Below are 16,088 nucleotides of genomic sequence, written 5' to 3'. Positions count from 1 at the left end.
TCCCAGGGGCCTGTCTCTGATTAAGAAAATTCTGTGTCTTAACTGAAAACATTCCAAGCCTTTAGGCAAAGCTTCATTTCTATAAATAATTACAAATCAAAGAATCTTTAAACCTACCTATAACCTGTAAGTCTGCACTTGGAGATGTCCTGCTTTTTTGGGCCAAACCAATGTACACCCTCTACATATTGATCTATGATTTTACTTGTAATTCCTGTCTCCAGGAATGTATAAAACAAAACTGTAATCCAGCTACCACAGGCACGTCTTCTCAGCACCTCTTGAAACCATATGCTCTGGGCCGTTAGTCACACACACTCGGCTGAAAATAAACCTTTTTAAATTATTTGACAGAGTTTGCGAGTTTTTTGCATTAACAGTGTATGTATACCACATTTTCTGTATCCATTCCTTGGCTGATGGGCACTTAGGTTGATTCCTTATCTTTGCAATTGAGAATTATGCTGTGATAAACATATGATTGCAGGTGTCTTTTTGTTGTAATGATTTCTTTTCCTTTGGGTAGATACCCAGTAATGGGAATGCTGGATCAAGAATAAAATCTACCTTTCGTTCCTTGATTAATCTCCATATTATTTTTCTTAGAGGTTGTATTAATTTACATTCCCACCAATAGTGTATAAGCATTCCTTTTTTGCCACATCAGCACCAACATCTATTTTTGTTTTTGTTTTTCATGATGGTCATTCTGACTGGGTGAAGTAGTATCTCATTGTGGTTTTTATTTGCATTTCCCTGATGATTAGGTATGCTGAGCATTTTTTCATATGTTTTTTTGGCCATTTGTGTATCTTCTTTTAAAAAATGTCTGTTCATGTCATTCACCCACTGTTTAATGGGATTATTAATATGTATACTTATTAATAGATATATATGTAATATTTTATTTATTAAAACACATAAATTAAATGTGATAAAATGTTAACAGTCATTAATTCTGGAGGATGGAATAAATATGTTTGTAATTCAATCTTTGTTTTTTACGGTATTTTAAAATTTTCTCCACCCAAAAATAAAAGATTGTTAGCTCAGGTTAGCATTGCTCTCACCAACTTAAATTTCTTAAAAAAATGGTTTAATAAAACTATCTTTATTTCTCCTTGAGGCTCACTATCTTATAACACAGAGTAATTTTTATAATAGTAAATCTTGTTATTAAGGATATGTAGGTAGATTTTTACTTTTTCTTTCTTACTTCTTTGCTCAAACTGTCAACTGAAAGAAGAAACAACAACATTATGCCCACATGTTGTACTTCTTACCCAGTACAGTACTCTAAGGCACAAAGATGCATGTGTATTAGTCAGGGCTCTCCAGAAAAATAGAACCAATAGGATATATAGAGAGATATGTACAGCAAATTTAATCATGAGGAGTTGGCTCACATGATTATAGCTGCTGAGTCCCATGGTCTACTCTCTGCAAGATGGAGGCCCAGGACAGCTGGTGTTGTTATTCAGCTTGACTCCCAAGGCCTAAGAACCAGTGGAGCTGATCATGTAAGTCCTGGTCCAAGTCTGATGGCCCAAGAACCAGGAACACTGGTGTCCAATGGCAGGGGAAGATGATGGTTGTCCCAGCTCAAGCAAAGAGCAAATTTGCCTTTCCTCCACCTTTCTGTTCTATTCAAGCTCTCAGTAAATTTGGTGTTGCTCACCCTCATTGGTGAGAGCAATCTTCTTTATACAGTCTGCTGATTCAGAGGCAAACCTCTTCCAGAAAAACCCTCACAGACACACCCAGAAATAATGTTTTATCAGCCATTTAGCAATCTCTTAGCCTCCTCAAGATGACACATAAAATTAAACATCATGCTATGTAAACTCCTTTTGATTGTTATTCTTCCTCACTTTAAATCATAAGACTGAAATGAAGTTAGTGACTTTCTAAAATAATGGAAAATTTTTCACCATGCTCCGGGACAAATTGTTTTGTCCTATGCTGTTATATGATGTCATCTTAATACTTCCCTTATTAAATCAAAAATTATAATTGAGCACCTACACTGTCTCTAATACTATTACATGCACATGAATACAGCAGTAAAAAAAAAATAGGTCAAGTTCCTTCTCTCAGAGAGCTTACCTTTTAGTTACTTAGTTCAGTCTGCCTTTATATATTTCGCCATATATTTTCTGCCAACCGTAGGTCTCAATTATCAGACAGATGGAGTCATTAAAGCTAGACATCAGACAGTCTAACAGGTGATTTCAAGTACTCCTTCCAATTGGGTAGTTATGTCCTGAGATTTTTACATTAATGTTGAGCTAGCTTCTTGTAACAATTATACTTTAAGAGCACTATTTCAATTCCTGGCAGAGTGGAAGTGAGACTTGGCAGAACCATCCTTCTAGACAAAATAGTATGCCAAAATGAGAGCCTAAGAACTCAGATATCAGGGACTGCATTATGAATAAAATGTGTGTCTATATGTATTGTATGGTGGGCAAGGGAGTGGTCCCAAGGGCTGGAATGCAAGGACCCATGAAACAGGACTAACAGTGTTGATTCAGTGCTGGAAAGATGAGCTATTGTTCTGTTTCAACGATGCAAAATGAATTTCTTAAGCTGGAGTTGTCAAGTACCCAAAAATCAAAACCAGGCCCAGTGTGAGGCCAAGGCCTGACTGATTTGACTGTAAAGATATGATTAGCCACTGTTAGACTCAAACCCCAAACACTTTATTATTTACATAGAGAAAAAAGATTAGCCAAAGGTGCCAGTTTCCCATGTTCTTTGTCCTAACATAAAGAACAATAACAACAAAAAACAATGACCCAAAACAAAAGTAACACTTCAGTGTGAGTAGTGGGATGCCCTGTTGCTGAGAATCTAACTCTAGTCTGCAGTAAGTGGCTTTATATTCTGAAGTTCCATTCTGAGCGTGGAGCTCCAGAAGCCTTATACCGCGTCAGAACTCAGGAGGTGGTGAGAAACTATCTTCAATAACAGGGTGATTCTGAGAAATGAGTGGATGATGGCCTTCTAGAAGCTCCTTGCATGCCTTCCATCCTTGAGTTCCGGGAGTATCACAAGGCATTCATTCTGCCAAGACTCAGATTAGCTGAGGTTCAAATCTTTGTTCCTGTGAACTTTGTGGATATGGGCAAGGTCGCCAAGGTGCAATGGTGGAGTCATTGTACTACAGAGCCATGATCAAAACCTTTAGATGTCACTGAAATTGCTTAATGTGTTTCTTTCTCATTTTCGTATCTATAGAGGATATCTTTAACATGCTATAAGAAAAATCAGACTAATTGCCATTATTTGTGCTATGTCAGTTTTAATCTAAAAGATAATGAATAACACTATTCCCAGCACTTCATCCTATTAAATTTCACTCGTAATAAATAGACCACCTTCACCCCATTATTCAGACTGATCTGTTTTATCCAAGTGTAACTGAACATTGAGCTCCACTTCACAGATCACCTTTTCAGTTATTCCGAGTGAGTGACAGATATTCCTTACCATATTATTTATGTTACTATTACTGTGACTCAAATACCATTCCTAAAAATGGCTAAGGAAATTCCAAATAGCTAGTTTTTCTCTGTATAAATAATTTTTAGCAAGACTTATTACCCAATATTTTATTTTCTACCTCATTTGAAGGAATCAAATAGATTTGCAATATTTAAAGTAGACTCCAAAACTGATTATTCTTCATAAGTTTTAGTGTCTGGTGGTCTAGTAATTACAGCTATATTTTTAAAGGACTTTAAACCGAAATTAAAACTTGAACCATGCAAAATTATGCATGATGCATATCATAAGGACAGTGAATGGACTCTATCATTTTGCGGCAAACAGCTGTTTTCTTCTCATAAATTCTGATTATAGATTCCACTCGCGCTACCAAAAAAAAAAAAAAAAAACCAGGAAGTTAGAGGAGAGCAATAAAACAAAACAAACATTTTTTTTCTTGTGAAATCTATACCACTTCCTAATGACAAATCAAAAATAATGAAATAATTCAGTTATATTTGAGAAGTAATACACAGTTCCTGCCAACAGAGAGAAGGGGAGAGGGAGAATAAAAGAAAAGAAGAAAACTAGAGAAGAAAGAGGAGATGGAGAAGAAGGAAGAGGAGGAAGAAGAAGAAGATGACAATGACAACAACAACAAGAATAAGAAAGGTGAAAGGAGAAATAAGAAAAGAAAGAAGAAGATGAAGATGGAAGAGGAGGAAGAGAAGAAAGTTTAACTAATACATTAGGGTTAATGACTCAGATTTAATGATATAGACATTTGTCCATATTTGTTTCTAATGTTTGTTAAAAACCTAAAATATTACAAAAGAAGTTGAAGACTCTTTGGGTATCTTTACCATCCCATTTCTCACGTTTGCTTCACTAAAATAAACATTATTCCCAGTTCATGTGGTTTATGTGATGCCTTGCCCCCATTTGAATGAGTTTGCCATGGAAGTATCTATAAATTTTCTTTTGTGTATTATTAATATATGATTGTAATCATACAAATACCATAATTACAATAAATATTGACAAAATCTCTTTTTCTAATTCTTTTATAAAATTTTGGCTAATATTGCCTTTTTTTCTTTAGTGTACATTTAAGGAAGAGTTTGGTCAAACTCTTTGAAATATAATGGATCAATAGATTTGCTTGGCCAAAATTGGCATCTTTATAATGCTGAGTTTTGCCACCCACAAGCACAATACATATCTTTAATAATTTTGCATTGTTTTATTTCCTTCAGTAGCTTTAAAAACTTTTTCCATAAATGTATTATATTCCCTTGGCTAGATTTATTCCAGTAAATACCATATTTCTTATTTTTATTAATATTTTTCAGTAAATTTTCTTTTTCTCTTTTAATTTTTGCTTTATTTTACCAAAATTATACATATAGTAAACTTGAGTATTTTTAAATTATTCCCAAACTACTTCTAAAAACCAAACAAGTCAACATGACAGACAAAAGAAACACTGAGTATATCTTTTAAAAAACGGACAACAGGAGACCCAAGAGTCTCAGAATAAAAATGAGGTTGGCCAAACCACCAAGAACAGAAATAGAACAGCAATTGGGTGCTGGTAGTGACAGAGTGAAAATAAAATACAAAAATACCTACAATCCATGGAAATACTCTCCCTCCCACAAAAGCAAAATAATTCTTATCACTTCAGTCAGTGTGTTTTACACTTAGTGGAAACCTGAATAGATGCAACTGAGAATGACCAGTGAAACTGGGATGATTCTTCACAAGGACTGAATTAGTGGCCATGAAAAAAACCTGTGAGCATAAATAGAAGATCAAATATTTCTAATTTAGTACATCCCCTTGAAATAGCAAGCTATTACTCTTTTACAAAAGAAAATGTTTCACACAGAGACCAAATACTAATTCCAGAATTCAATTTGAGCAAGACAAAACACTAGACATTGGTTTTAGATAGTGGGGGAGCATAACAGATTTAGAAAATGCTTCAAAAAGCTAAGAAGCTTGAAAATGTGCCTGACCTAATCTCCCCTGAAACCCCACATCATCTGAATATGAGAAACTGCAAAAGTAAATAAAATAAATAGAATCTAATTCCATGCCTATGTACTACAAGAAAAAACCAAGATAAAAAGAAACTAGATAATATTTCAATAAATAAATAAATAAATAATGGAAAAACACCAGAAATGCACAACAACAAAGATGAAAGCACTGATTTAATATATACAACTGAGGAAAAAAGAAATTATGACAACTTATGCAAATATTGAAAGACCAGCTAAAATTAGAAATAAAAAAAGGCTCAGAACTATAAGCCTAGGCAGCTGGAAGATATAAAATAAGACCTCTCAGAAAGAGTTATTGGGGGTATGAGTGTGGGTGTACAAAGCAGAAGAACAAATGCATGCCATAATAAAAGGAAAAGCAAAAGATGGAAAAGAGAAATGCATAAATGTATTAGATAACTGACAAAATGGAGGAAAGAAAGGGGAAAAACATTTTTAAAATCAAATGGGAAAAAAGAGTAAATATATTTGAAAGTAATAGTTAACATAATGCAAGTGCTAGCCAAGATATAATAATAGAGGGCAGATTTATAATATAATCCTGCCTAAAATAACCAAAAAACACAGGGAAAAGAAAAAAGAGAGAGAGGGAGAGAGAAGAAAGAAGGAAAGAAAGGGAAGGAAAGAAAAGAAAGAAAGAAAGAAGGAAGGAAAGAAGGAAAGAAAGAAAGAAGAAAGAAGGAAAAGAAAGAAAGAGAAAGAAAGTTCAGCCATCTTAGTTTGTGTTTTATATTTCTGACCATCATGAGTTTTTTTTTCTTGTTTCTTTTATTCTATTTTTGACTTCCCTAAATTAATGGAAAATTTTATATTATCTTTTCCACTTTATGATTTGAAATGTTACATATTTCACATTGTTTATAGTTGTATTTAACATTTTTTACTTTTTTATGGAATTAGATCGCTCTTAATTGTACAGCTTTATGAATGTTCACAATGGGAGCATGCCAGTCCCCAGATTAAAAATCAGAATATCATAAACATTCCAGAAGACCGCTTGTGCATCCCATCTGTCACTATCAGATTTCTGTGTGGTATGCTACGTAGTTTTCTCAGACCTGCCTCCAAGTTCACTAATTCTCTGTTTAGCTCTGTCTAGTCTTCTTAGTCTGTTCATTGAGTGTAATGGTTAATTGTATGTGTCAATGTGAGGGGCCATGGGGTGCCCAGATTAAATATTGTTTCTGGGTATATTTATGAGGGTGTTTCCAAATGACATTAACATTTAAATTTGTGACTTCAGTAAAGTAGATTACCTTCTCCAACATGTTCAGGCATCATTCAATCCATTGAGGGCCTACACCTAAAGAGAACAGAAAGTGGAAAAAGGAGAAATTCATTCCTTTTTTTCCTTCTCACTGCTTAAAGTGAAAAATCTCATATCATCTTTTTCTGCCCTCCAACTGGGATTTACGTTATTGACTTCCCTGGTTCTCAGGTCTTCAGACTCAGACTGAATTACACCATGAGCTTTCTGGGGTCGCCAGCTTGCAGACAGCAGATCATGGGACTTCTCAGCTTCCATAATCACATGAACCAGATCCTCATGAAAATATGAACTATGTGTATAAATACATATCTTCTTTTGTTAGCCCATCAAAAAACTTAAGCATATCTATGTGGAAGTTTCCCTCTGATTATTTCATTATCTGTAACTTACTAATGCCTAATTCTATTTATTTGAATCTACTAAAACTCATAGAGGTTCACTTCTAATCATGTATGTGATCCAGTTTTTGGACCTAATTTTCAGCAGTATTTTTTCTTTTGCTCTGATTTTATTCTTTCAGTTTCAGTTTATTTCTGACAAGGCTGTATGGATTACAATGGTCCAGGACAGGTTTTAGGCAGATGTTATACATGTGAAAGTTAAATACAGATATGTTTGGGCCCCAAAACTTTGATTTTTTTCAGTTGCCTTCCCCCTCACTTCTGTATATCCAAGACTCTAGACAGAACAAAAACTTTAAGGTCACATTTCTTTGTGTGTTTTGCTAGTTCAGTTTTCATGGACAGAGAATCTCCATGAAAAGATTTCATTCATATTTTTATGTAGAATTAGAAAATCCAGTTTACCCACCTGCAGCAGCCTGAGGCTATCTCTCTGGTCTTCCTGTGTGGATTAGAAGGCAATGCCTTAGCCTTTCAAACCTAAATACAGGATAAAAATCACTAGGGCTGCAACACCATCAGCTCTCACCATATTGGCTTTTCTAATTCTTTGTGCTCTTTGCTTCTTTCCTTTCATTCCTTGGTGAGTGATTAGGTCTTAGTTTGAAAGTTGTTTTGTTTTTTTTTTTTTTTGCTCATGTTCATAGCAAAATAGAAACTATCTGAGTCAGATCGTTATGGTTTTTACTAAAAGAAAACAGTATAAATATTCAACTGAGTTCTCCTATTAAATACAACCAGCACCTGGACTCCCAACATTTGTGTCTCCATTCTTATTCTCAATCCTCATGTCTTCTGTTCTCTTTTCTATATTTCTCTGTTGGCTTTTGTTTTCTCTTGCAAAACAACCAAATTACCTAATCTCATCATTTGTACATGACAGTTCTTTCATTTCACTCAATTTTCTCCAAACACCAAAATACTTTCTGAGCTTATAGTTCCTTTAAATAATTTCTCTAATTTCAGGAATAGGTAAATTATTTTATACCTCAATTTAAAAAATATTGGTTCTTTAAATGTTGATTTTCAATAGCCTGCTCTAGAATACATACTCGCTCTGTTACAGAAAAAACTTAAATAAACAAATAAAAAAAAAACCTAACATGCTTTATAAGTTTTATAACACCAAGATAAGAAGGTACTTGTTGGAAAATGAAGTACACAAAACTGTAAGGTGACATAAAGCTATCATGAAAACCACCGCTTTGCTGCAACCCTTGATTAACTGAGTAGCACTATGGGTGTCTCTTTCACAGTCACTTATTTGCTACCAGATGGAGATGTTTTTGTCTCTTATTAGATATTCTAGACCATAATTAAACCCATTAGTCAGAAAAGAGTGAAATCATTGCAATACCTACCTCATATTTTCTCTTTCATTTCTTTAGCTCTATCCTAGAAGTTAATACATTCCCTATGTGATTTCTTTAAGCTCTTTGATTTTTTTGTTTCAAGATATACTACATTTATTAAAAGTAAAGTTTTTTGTTGTACAACATTGAGAATGTATAAAATAACATGGAATCATATACTTTAAAATGGTTAATTTTATTGCTGTGTGAATTTCTCCACAATAAAAAAAATGTGATTTTTTTTTTTTTTATACCACAAGTGTTGAAAAAGCAGAACCAATTTCTGTTTATGCACTAACTTCACTGCTGATGCAGTCCTTAGGAATACAGCATCTGAAGGATTTTGCATGAGGCCTCCTGATGTTGGCAGCCAGGTTCCCAGGAGTAGCACTCTGCTGAGTTGGAAGGAGTTGCCTAGGCTGCGCTTGCTCTTTCCACATGCTCACCCTTCCTCACACTTTAACCCTCTTCATTTTGGCTTTCACTTGTGCTATTCCAGGAATGACTCTTTCTAATGATAGTTTCCTACTGCTTGACAAATCCAATGGCTGTTTTTTACTTTAAGCTTTCTGTAACATTGAAAATAGAAATAACAATATATCTCTTGAGCATCTCTTTTGTAATTGTGTTTTTGTTAATGTTCTTCTGTTCTGATTTTCCTCCTACCCTTCTGATTCCTACGTTTTGTTTGCTGGTTTTCATTTTTCTGGCTATTCTTTTGATGTTAAAAGTTCACATGGTTTAGTCAATAGGCTTCTCTTATAGTTCTCTATGAGTTTCTGTGCAACTTAAGCTCACACAAAACTTCAAGGTACACCTCCTGTTTTGCTAAACCTCAAACTAATGCAGCAAATTATATGCATTCTCTTTTGCTGCCAGGCTGCTCAATACTTCTAGATTAAATAAGTTTATTTTGGAGAGTACCATTTATTAATACATTTTCTCCAATCTTAACTGTGCTCTCTGTTATTACTTTCTATGTCTTCAATCAACTGCCTTTCTTATTTTCCAGACAAACATTTTGAACTCCTCAACATTCTCTTCATGAAAATTCAATTAGTGTAAATTCCATGAAAAGAAGGCCCTATTAGTCATCCTATAAATATATTGACTGAATTCATGAATGAAAATCTGAGTTTTACTCCATATTTGGCACCTATATTTTTATTCAGTACTTCAAAATGTTGCGTGTCCCATATTTCTTACATTATAGTAAGGCACTAAATACATATTTGTTCAATGATTCATGTATGCAGCAGGTAAATTTCATATTATGAAATAGCCTGCTCATTCTTCCCTACATGTTTCATTAAGCCTTAACTGTGATGCAGCCTAATTACTACTGACAATTATTTATTAGATGTATAAAAGCCCCCTTTAGAACAATATCAATGTTTGTTACTATATCATTACTTTTTCTGAAGGAAAATTACAGCTGTTAAATGGGTACTTAAGGAAGGAAGAGATGGTGTAATCAGTTCTGGGGATTAAATTAAGTAGAGAGTAATAATACTATTCGTTTGAAAGAAAACAATTTGTACTTGCATGTTTTCATTTGACTATATAAAGATATCTTTTAACAGATTATGTAATAATTAACATAATTATAACATAATAATTAACATAATTATATTATCTTAATAAAGTATACCAATTTTCTAATTATAAAATAATGTAATGAAATCTTTCTTAATTCAGCTAGAGTTAAACCCAAATATTTCATACAGTGTAATAATGAAAATGATTCTTCCCAACATATGATGATCAATACCATGTGATATCAAAGTGGTGAACTTATAGCTGTATTCAATTTCTTTTTTACATAATTTTAATTAATATGTATGTTTTGCCCCATCTGTTTTGCAAACTTTGAATTTCATCATTAACTTATTTAGAATTATTAAAATGATTTTCCACCTCTTCCATTATTGGAATGTGATTATATTCATTATCATATTAACATCATTGTCATTTTATTCAATTTTCTGCCAGTTTTATGCTATTTCTAAGACAACTCAACTACTTGAGTCATTCTATTTTCTCTACTACTTTTCTGAATAATCTTTAACTACATGTTTCTCATTCTTTTAGTGTTCTTTTAGGCAACTGAAATGAATTAAAAGAAAAATAGACAAACTTTGATATTTCCTGTCTTTAATCAGCCTATACTGACTAGATACTGAGGATTTGGTTCAGAACTTTTGCAAGACAATGAATAAAACTGAGCCCAAGCACCATGGCAACACCAACAGAGAAGCTCTCCCTCAGGAACCATCAGTATGATTTTTCTTTTCAGGAAGCTTGTTTATTCTCATACCTTTACCTGCTTTGACCAAATCTTTGAAAAAATTTATTTTACTATTGACAAGTAATGAAGTCAGTATAATGACAATTTAGAAGAAAATAAATGCATATATTATTTTTACAGTTTGGAACAAAAAGAGGAAACAGGAGAAAATTAAAAACATAATAAAAATTAATATTCTTTCTTCTATATTAAAAAGTATTTACTCTTATTTCACAGATATTAGAAAAAAATGAGACACTGAGCTATCTTACCCTGGATCTCTTACTCTTTTAAAATTCCACAAAATGCTGGATGGTTTTCTCAATTGCTGTTGCACTTCAATTAAGCAGGATATTTCCATATTATACCAATATATTTGTACTAGGAAGATTTATGTCTACCTCATCTCCCACTCCTCCACCCCTCTTCAGAAACATTTACCTTCTAGGCAATCTTTGATAAAATTCCACTTTGGCAAATCATTTCTATTTTTAAGATTTTTTTAATCAAGAAGAGAAGTTTGTTCACCCATATAATTGCCCTTGAAAGCATTAATATAAACTTATAATAAAGCATTATAATTAGAAGAATAACATGTATTCAAATTCTGGCTTCAGCACTTAGTACCTGCATGAGATTTTCCGGTTATTTGACTTCCCTAAACCTAACATTCCACAAACTTGATGGGATACCATCTGTAAAACAATTTAAAGGAGTTGTGCAGTTCACAGCCTAGGAAGAAGTGCCTTGAATATGGCAAACTTTCAATAATTAAGGAATATATGTGTTTTTGGCTTTTATTTCCATCTACCTTAACAGCATAACTTTGAAAATATTTTAAACTATAATCTATAAATCACAACTCCAAGTGATTATCTGCTACCATTCATTTTAACTACTCTGTATAAGAAGTAGCATCAAAATCTGTCACATAACTTATATTAATGTCAAAATAAGAAAATTAGAAATATGAAACATTCTTTTATATGATACCATGTGAAAAATGACGAATAATTAACCATATTGCAACATCTATGGAGCTATGATTAATTATTTTAACTTCATCTGATAATATCCTTTTTCAGTAACACTTTAAAGCTTCAAAACCATTTAGAACAGAGAATATAAACGCACAACAGAAATCTGCTAAGCACTACTTCATTACTCTAATTCATCATAATTAACATATAATTTAAATAATTAACTTACCCATGCTCTGCCTCAGTTTTTTCTTTAGCATTTTACATTGGAGATAATATGATATGCACCATAGAGAAGCTGAGAAAACTTTTTACTGAAGAAAAATTTAATTCCAGCTCAACAGAAGAAAGTCAAAAGTAAAGGCTCAATGTAACTATTAGAGTGGAGTTGCTCTGTGTCCTTTGTGCTTCTAAATTGTCTTTCAAAAGTGTAAGATTGAAAGGAGGTTTGAGTATGGTCCCTGATTTGTAGTATTTGTTCTGAATTCTCTGAAATTCCATTTGTTTTCTTGCCCAGGGCTGACACGGGGCTGATGGCTTTAAGTTTTTTGTCATTGTCCCGGCAGGATTCTTTCCTTATCAGCTCTTGGCAGATTGTGACCATTTAAGGAAAAACTTCTTTACTGGTTTATCAACCTTATTTTCATAGCCTCTTATTTCTCAGTGTCAAAAAGTATTATGTACATTAAAAAAAAGTGCAGTCATCCATGCCAGGCAATTGTAAATAGAATTGTATTTTAAGTGATATAGCCAACAAAATTGACCTTGGTAAGCCTCATGACTTGTCAGAAATATGGCCATTCCTTCAATTTGAGTTTTATTTACAGAATGCAAGAGCTAAGCTTAAACAAGGTGGACTGTTTTAAGAAGAGAAGGTCACAGCTATTTCTTAAATACAATGTCAGTTGTGCTCTCTTCAACAGATGACAGCTTGGCATTTTATTTAAACAAAATGACTAGAGTCTAATATTCTTTCATGTTCTACAGAGGTGATTTTCAAAATGTGATTCCTTGCCCAGCAGCAGTGACACTGCCAGGGAACTTGCTAGAAATTTAAGTTCTCAGGCCAGACTCTCCAGATCTATTGAATTAGAGACTCTGCGGTGGGGCCCAATTGTCTGGTTGGTTTTAAATAGTTTTCCAAGGTGATTCTGGTTCACATTCAAGTTTGAGAACTGCAGGAGTAAACTATAAGCCATAATTACAAGCAAGATGAGTTCATGTTTTTTAATTGCCACATATTTCCACAACTGTCCTGGCAATGAAAGAAATTATGTAAAAATAAATAAGTATATAAATAAAAGGTCACTGGAAGTAGTAATTGGGAGAAAAATAGAAAAATGATACTTTGCAAATTTGAAGCCTATCAACTCATACTAGACTGCAAAAAGCCCGCCAAGGAGGGAAAAAAAACTGAAGTGAAATAATGCATATAGAAAGTACCAAAACAAACCCATAAAAGGAGAACATCAAAAGTCAGAAAGGAAAGAAACTCAATCCCAAACCTTGCAATGTTCCCTTTGCCTCACTGATAGTTATAAACAATTCAGTAATTTAATACCAAACAAGGCAAGTATTTGTGACACACATTGGAGCTATTTCTACAATGCAGCATATGAAAACAGTGAACCCATTTGCCAATACAAAAAAACGTTTTCACTACCCAGCAATTTCTTGAGAAAATATTGCCAAATTGAGTAATATCTTTATGAATAAGACTGGGAAATAAAGGGCTCTATGGAGCTTGATAGTTGAGAAAGAATCAGGAAATTGGAAAAAAATGCATTTTGTCTTCAGTCATTTGCATAACGGCAGTTTTATTTTAAAAGGTTTCATGCTGAAACTAAAAATGCTCTGAAGAGAAACAGCGAGAATCCACATTTTGAAATGAGCTGAGTAGGAGTGAATGAAAATCTTGCCAAGTGGGCTGGCTACATCTCTGGATCATTGTAAAAATAAGTTATGGTGAACTTGGGCCTGAGTCAAAGGCTACAGCCACAAAGGGCAGCATAATAGCTGAGGGCTGGAGATCACATTCCATTCCCATCACTATGAAAATAGAAAGCAAATATGAAGAATGAAGCTTTGGTGTGTGTAGAAAATTGCAGGCAGTTCAGTAAGAGAATAGAAAGTTTGATCTTTCTTCGTGAAGGAAGGTTATATAAAACAGTGTATCTTTTTTTCACATTAAAGAAACATTAAATATGCATACTACTGGTTATATTATGATAATTTCATTCACCTGTGCAATTTTTAAAATGCAAATGATAACAAAAGATTATAGTAAATCATCTCATACAAATATTTAAAAACTTCACATCCTTATAGTTTCTGTTTTAAAATGTAAGGGTTTCTTTATTCTCAGATGGCCAAATATTTAAAATAAGTTTTAATTTGGAGACCAAACATAACATCACTTCCAAATAACAATCTTTAACAGATAATATAGATTTCAAATGCTCAAACATGATACTTTTTTCTATATGTATTATAGTTCATAACTAATTGACTATTTTAATGTAGTAATGTTCATTTAATGCTTACATAATCTTAAAGTACATATTTTGCTATTGGCACTACATTTCCTACTTTTTGGTAATTTTCTCTATTAGTCTTTGAGATTAATTTTCATTGTTTCATGAAAGCAATGTAGCTGTGAATCTGAATGAGAAAAAAATATATGTAGAGCTCAGTATTTACATATATGCCATCAATTACTAATTTCCTACTTGGAATCAAATCACTACATGTAATATATCCATTGCCTCCCACTGTAGAATAATTTTCTACACAGAATATTGCAAATTATAATATTTAGGGCTGTAAAAATTCTTACTGAAATATTATCAAGGGAATCCCCATTGCACAGATAAGGAAACTGAACTTTAAATTGCAGTAATTTGTCCCTTATCAAATAGTGGCTGAATTAAGAGCTAAATAGATTCCCAAAAGATTGTAAAGTCTTTGGGGAATGGTACTTTATTTTTTTACCTTTTAAAGTATACTGGACACATAGTATAGTGCCTTTCACATACAGTCACTAGATAATATTTAATGAATAATCTCCACTTTAGAATTTTTTATATAGAAAACAGGGAATAATATATTAATGTCAACAAAGTCAAGACTTAAATTTCATCTCAATGAAATTTAAACTTCTCCAGTATACAGAGGTCATATCACACTTGTTTGTATCTCAGAGTACAGTACAGATAATGTTCAATAAACAATGGTTCAATTAAAGAATATATGAGTACATAATATATTAGCTGGATTGATTAATACTAATGAATAAATATTAGCATTAATTAATAGATGTTATATTAATCAATTAATATTAGTTATCAATTCTTTTTTTAATCCAACTAATTGATATTAACTAGTTGAATTAATGAATGTAAACATAAATTGTGTGCATAATATATAATGTAGGTACAATTAAATATATGTGTGTATGTATGTATAATATATACTTAACTTTAAAAGAAAACAAACTAAGAGGCCAAATGGGATAGTTTTATGTGTCAACTTAGCTATGCTATAGTACCTAGTTATTTAATCAAACAACAATCTAAGTGTTGCTATGAAAGTATTTTGTAGATGTGGTTAATATCTACTATCAGTTGACTTTAAGTAAAAGAGATTACACTAGATAATGTGGTGGGCCTTGCGCAGTCAGTTAAAGACCTTAAGAGCAAGAGCTGAGGTTTCCCAGAGAGGAAGGATTTCTGCCTCTAGACTGTAACATAGAAACCCTGCCTAAGTTTCCAGCCTACTGGTCTGCCGTACAGATTTTAAACTCCTCAGCCCCATGATCACATGAGCCAATTCCTTAAAACGCTATATTTTTAAAATAATACATACATTCCTTGAAATAATACAAAAGGATACATATATTTTATTTGTTCTGTTTCTCTGGAGAACCCTCACTAATACACTAGAATTATAAAATCAACTTGGGAAATATCTGGCACCACTTAACTGCTGGTTTCATTAGAACATCATTGTCATGCTTCACATTAGACATCCTAAACTGTTTTGCAACACATGATCATCAAACATAAACTAATTTAATATGTTGCTGATTATTTGGCCAAAAATATGTGTAAACTCATCTCTTCATTTTCTGTCTCCTGAACAAAGTATTCAAATTCTTAGCCAGGGTCTTTATTAGGTCATGATATTGATGAAAATATTAGAGTTCTTTAACAAGAAAACTAGGTTTTCAATATTTCTTCTT

General features: G+C 32.8%; 1 long non-coding RNA gene across 1 annotated transcript; it reads right to left on the bottom strand.

Moving 5' to 3' along the window:
* Window positions 1–3,796: 3,796 nt before the first annotated feature.
* On the bottom strand, window positions 3,797–12,367 carry LOC123637704. The gene is made up of 4 exons (XR_006735035.1): window positions 12,078–12,367; window positions 7,639–7,709; window positions 6,815–6,861; window positions 3,797–3,876 (listed from the first exon to the last, which is right to left on the bottom strand). It is a non-coding gene; the product is annotated as an uncharacterized LOC123637704 (long non-coding RNA).
* Window positions 12,368–16,088: the final 3,721 nt, after the last annotated feature.

This window comes from Lemur catta, chromosome 5 (assembly GCF_020740605.2).
Source record: "Lemur catta isolate mLemCat1 chromosome 5, mLemCat1.pri, whole genome shotgun sequence".
In the NCBI taxonomy this organism is placed as follows: Eukaryota; Metazoa; Chordata; class Mammalia; order Primates; family Lemuridae; genus Lemur; species Lemur catta.
The sequence above is the reverse complement of the archived record's forward strand: the minus strand, read 5'-3'. Positions and strand labels throughout refer to the sequence as shown.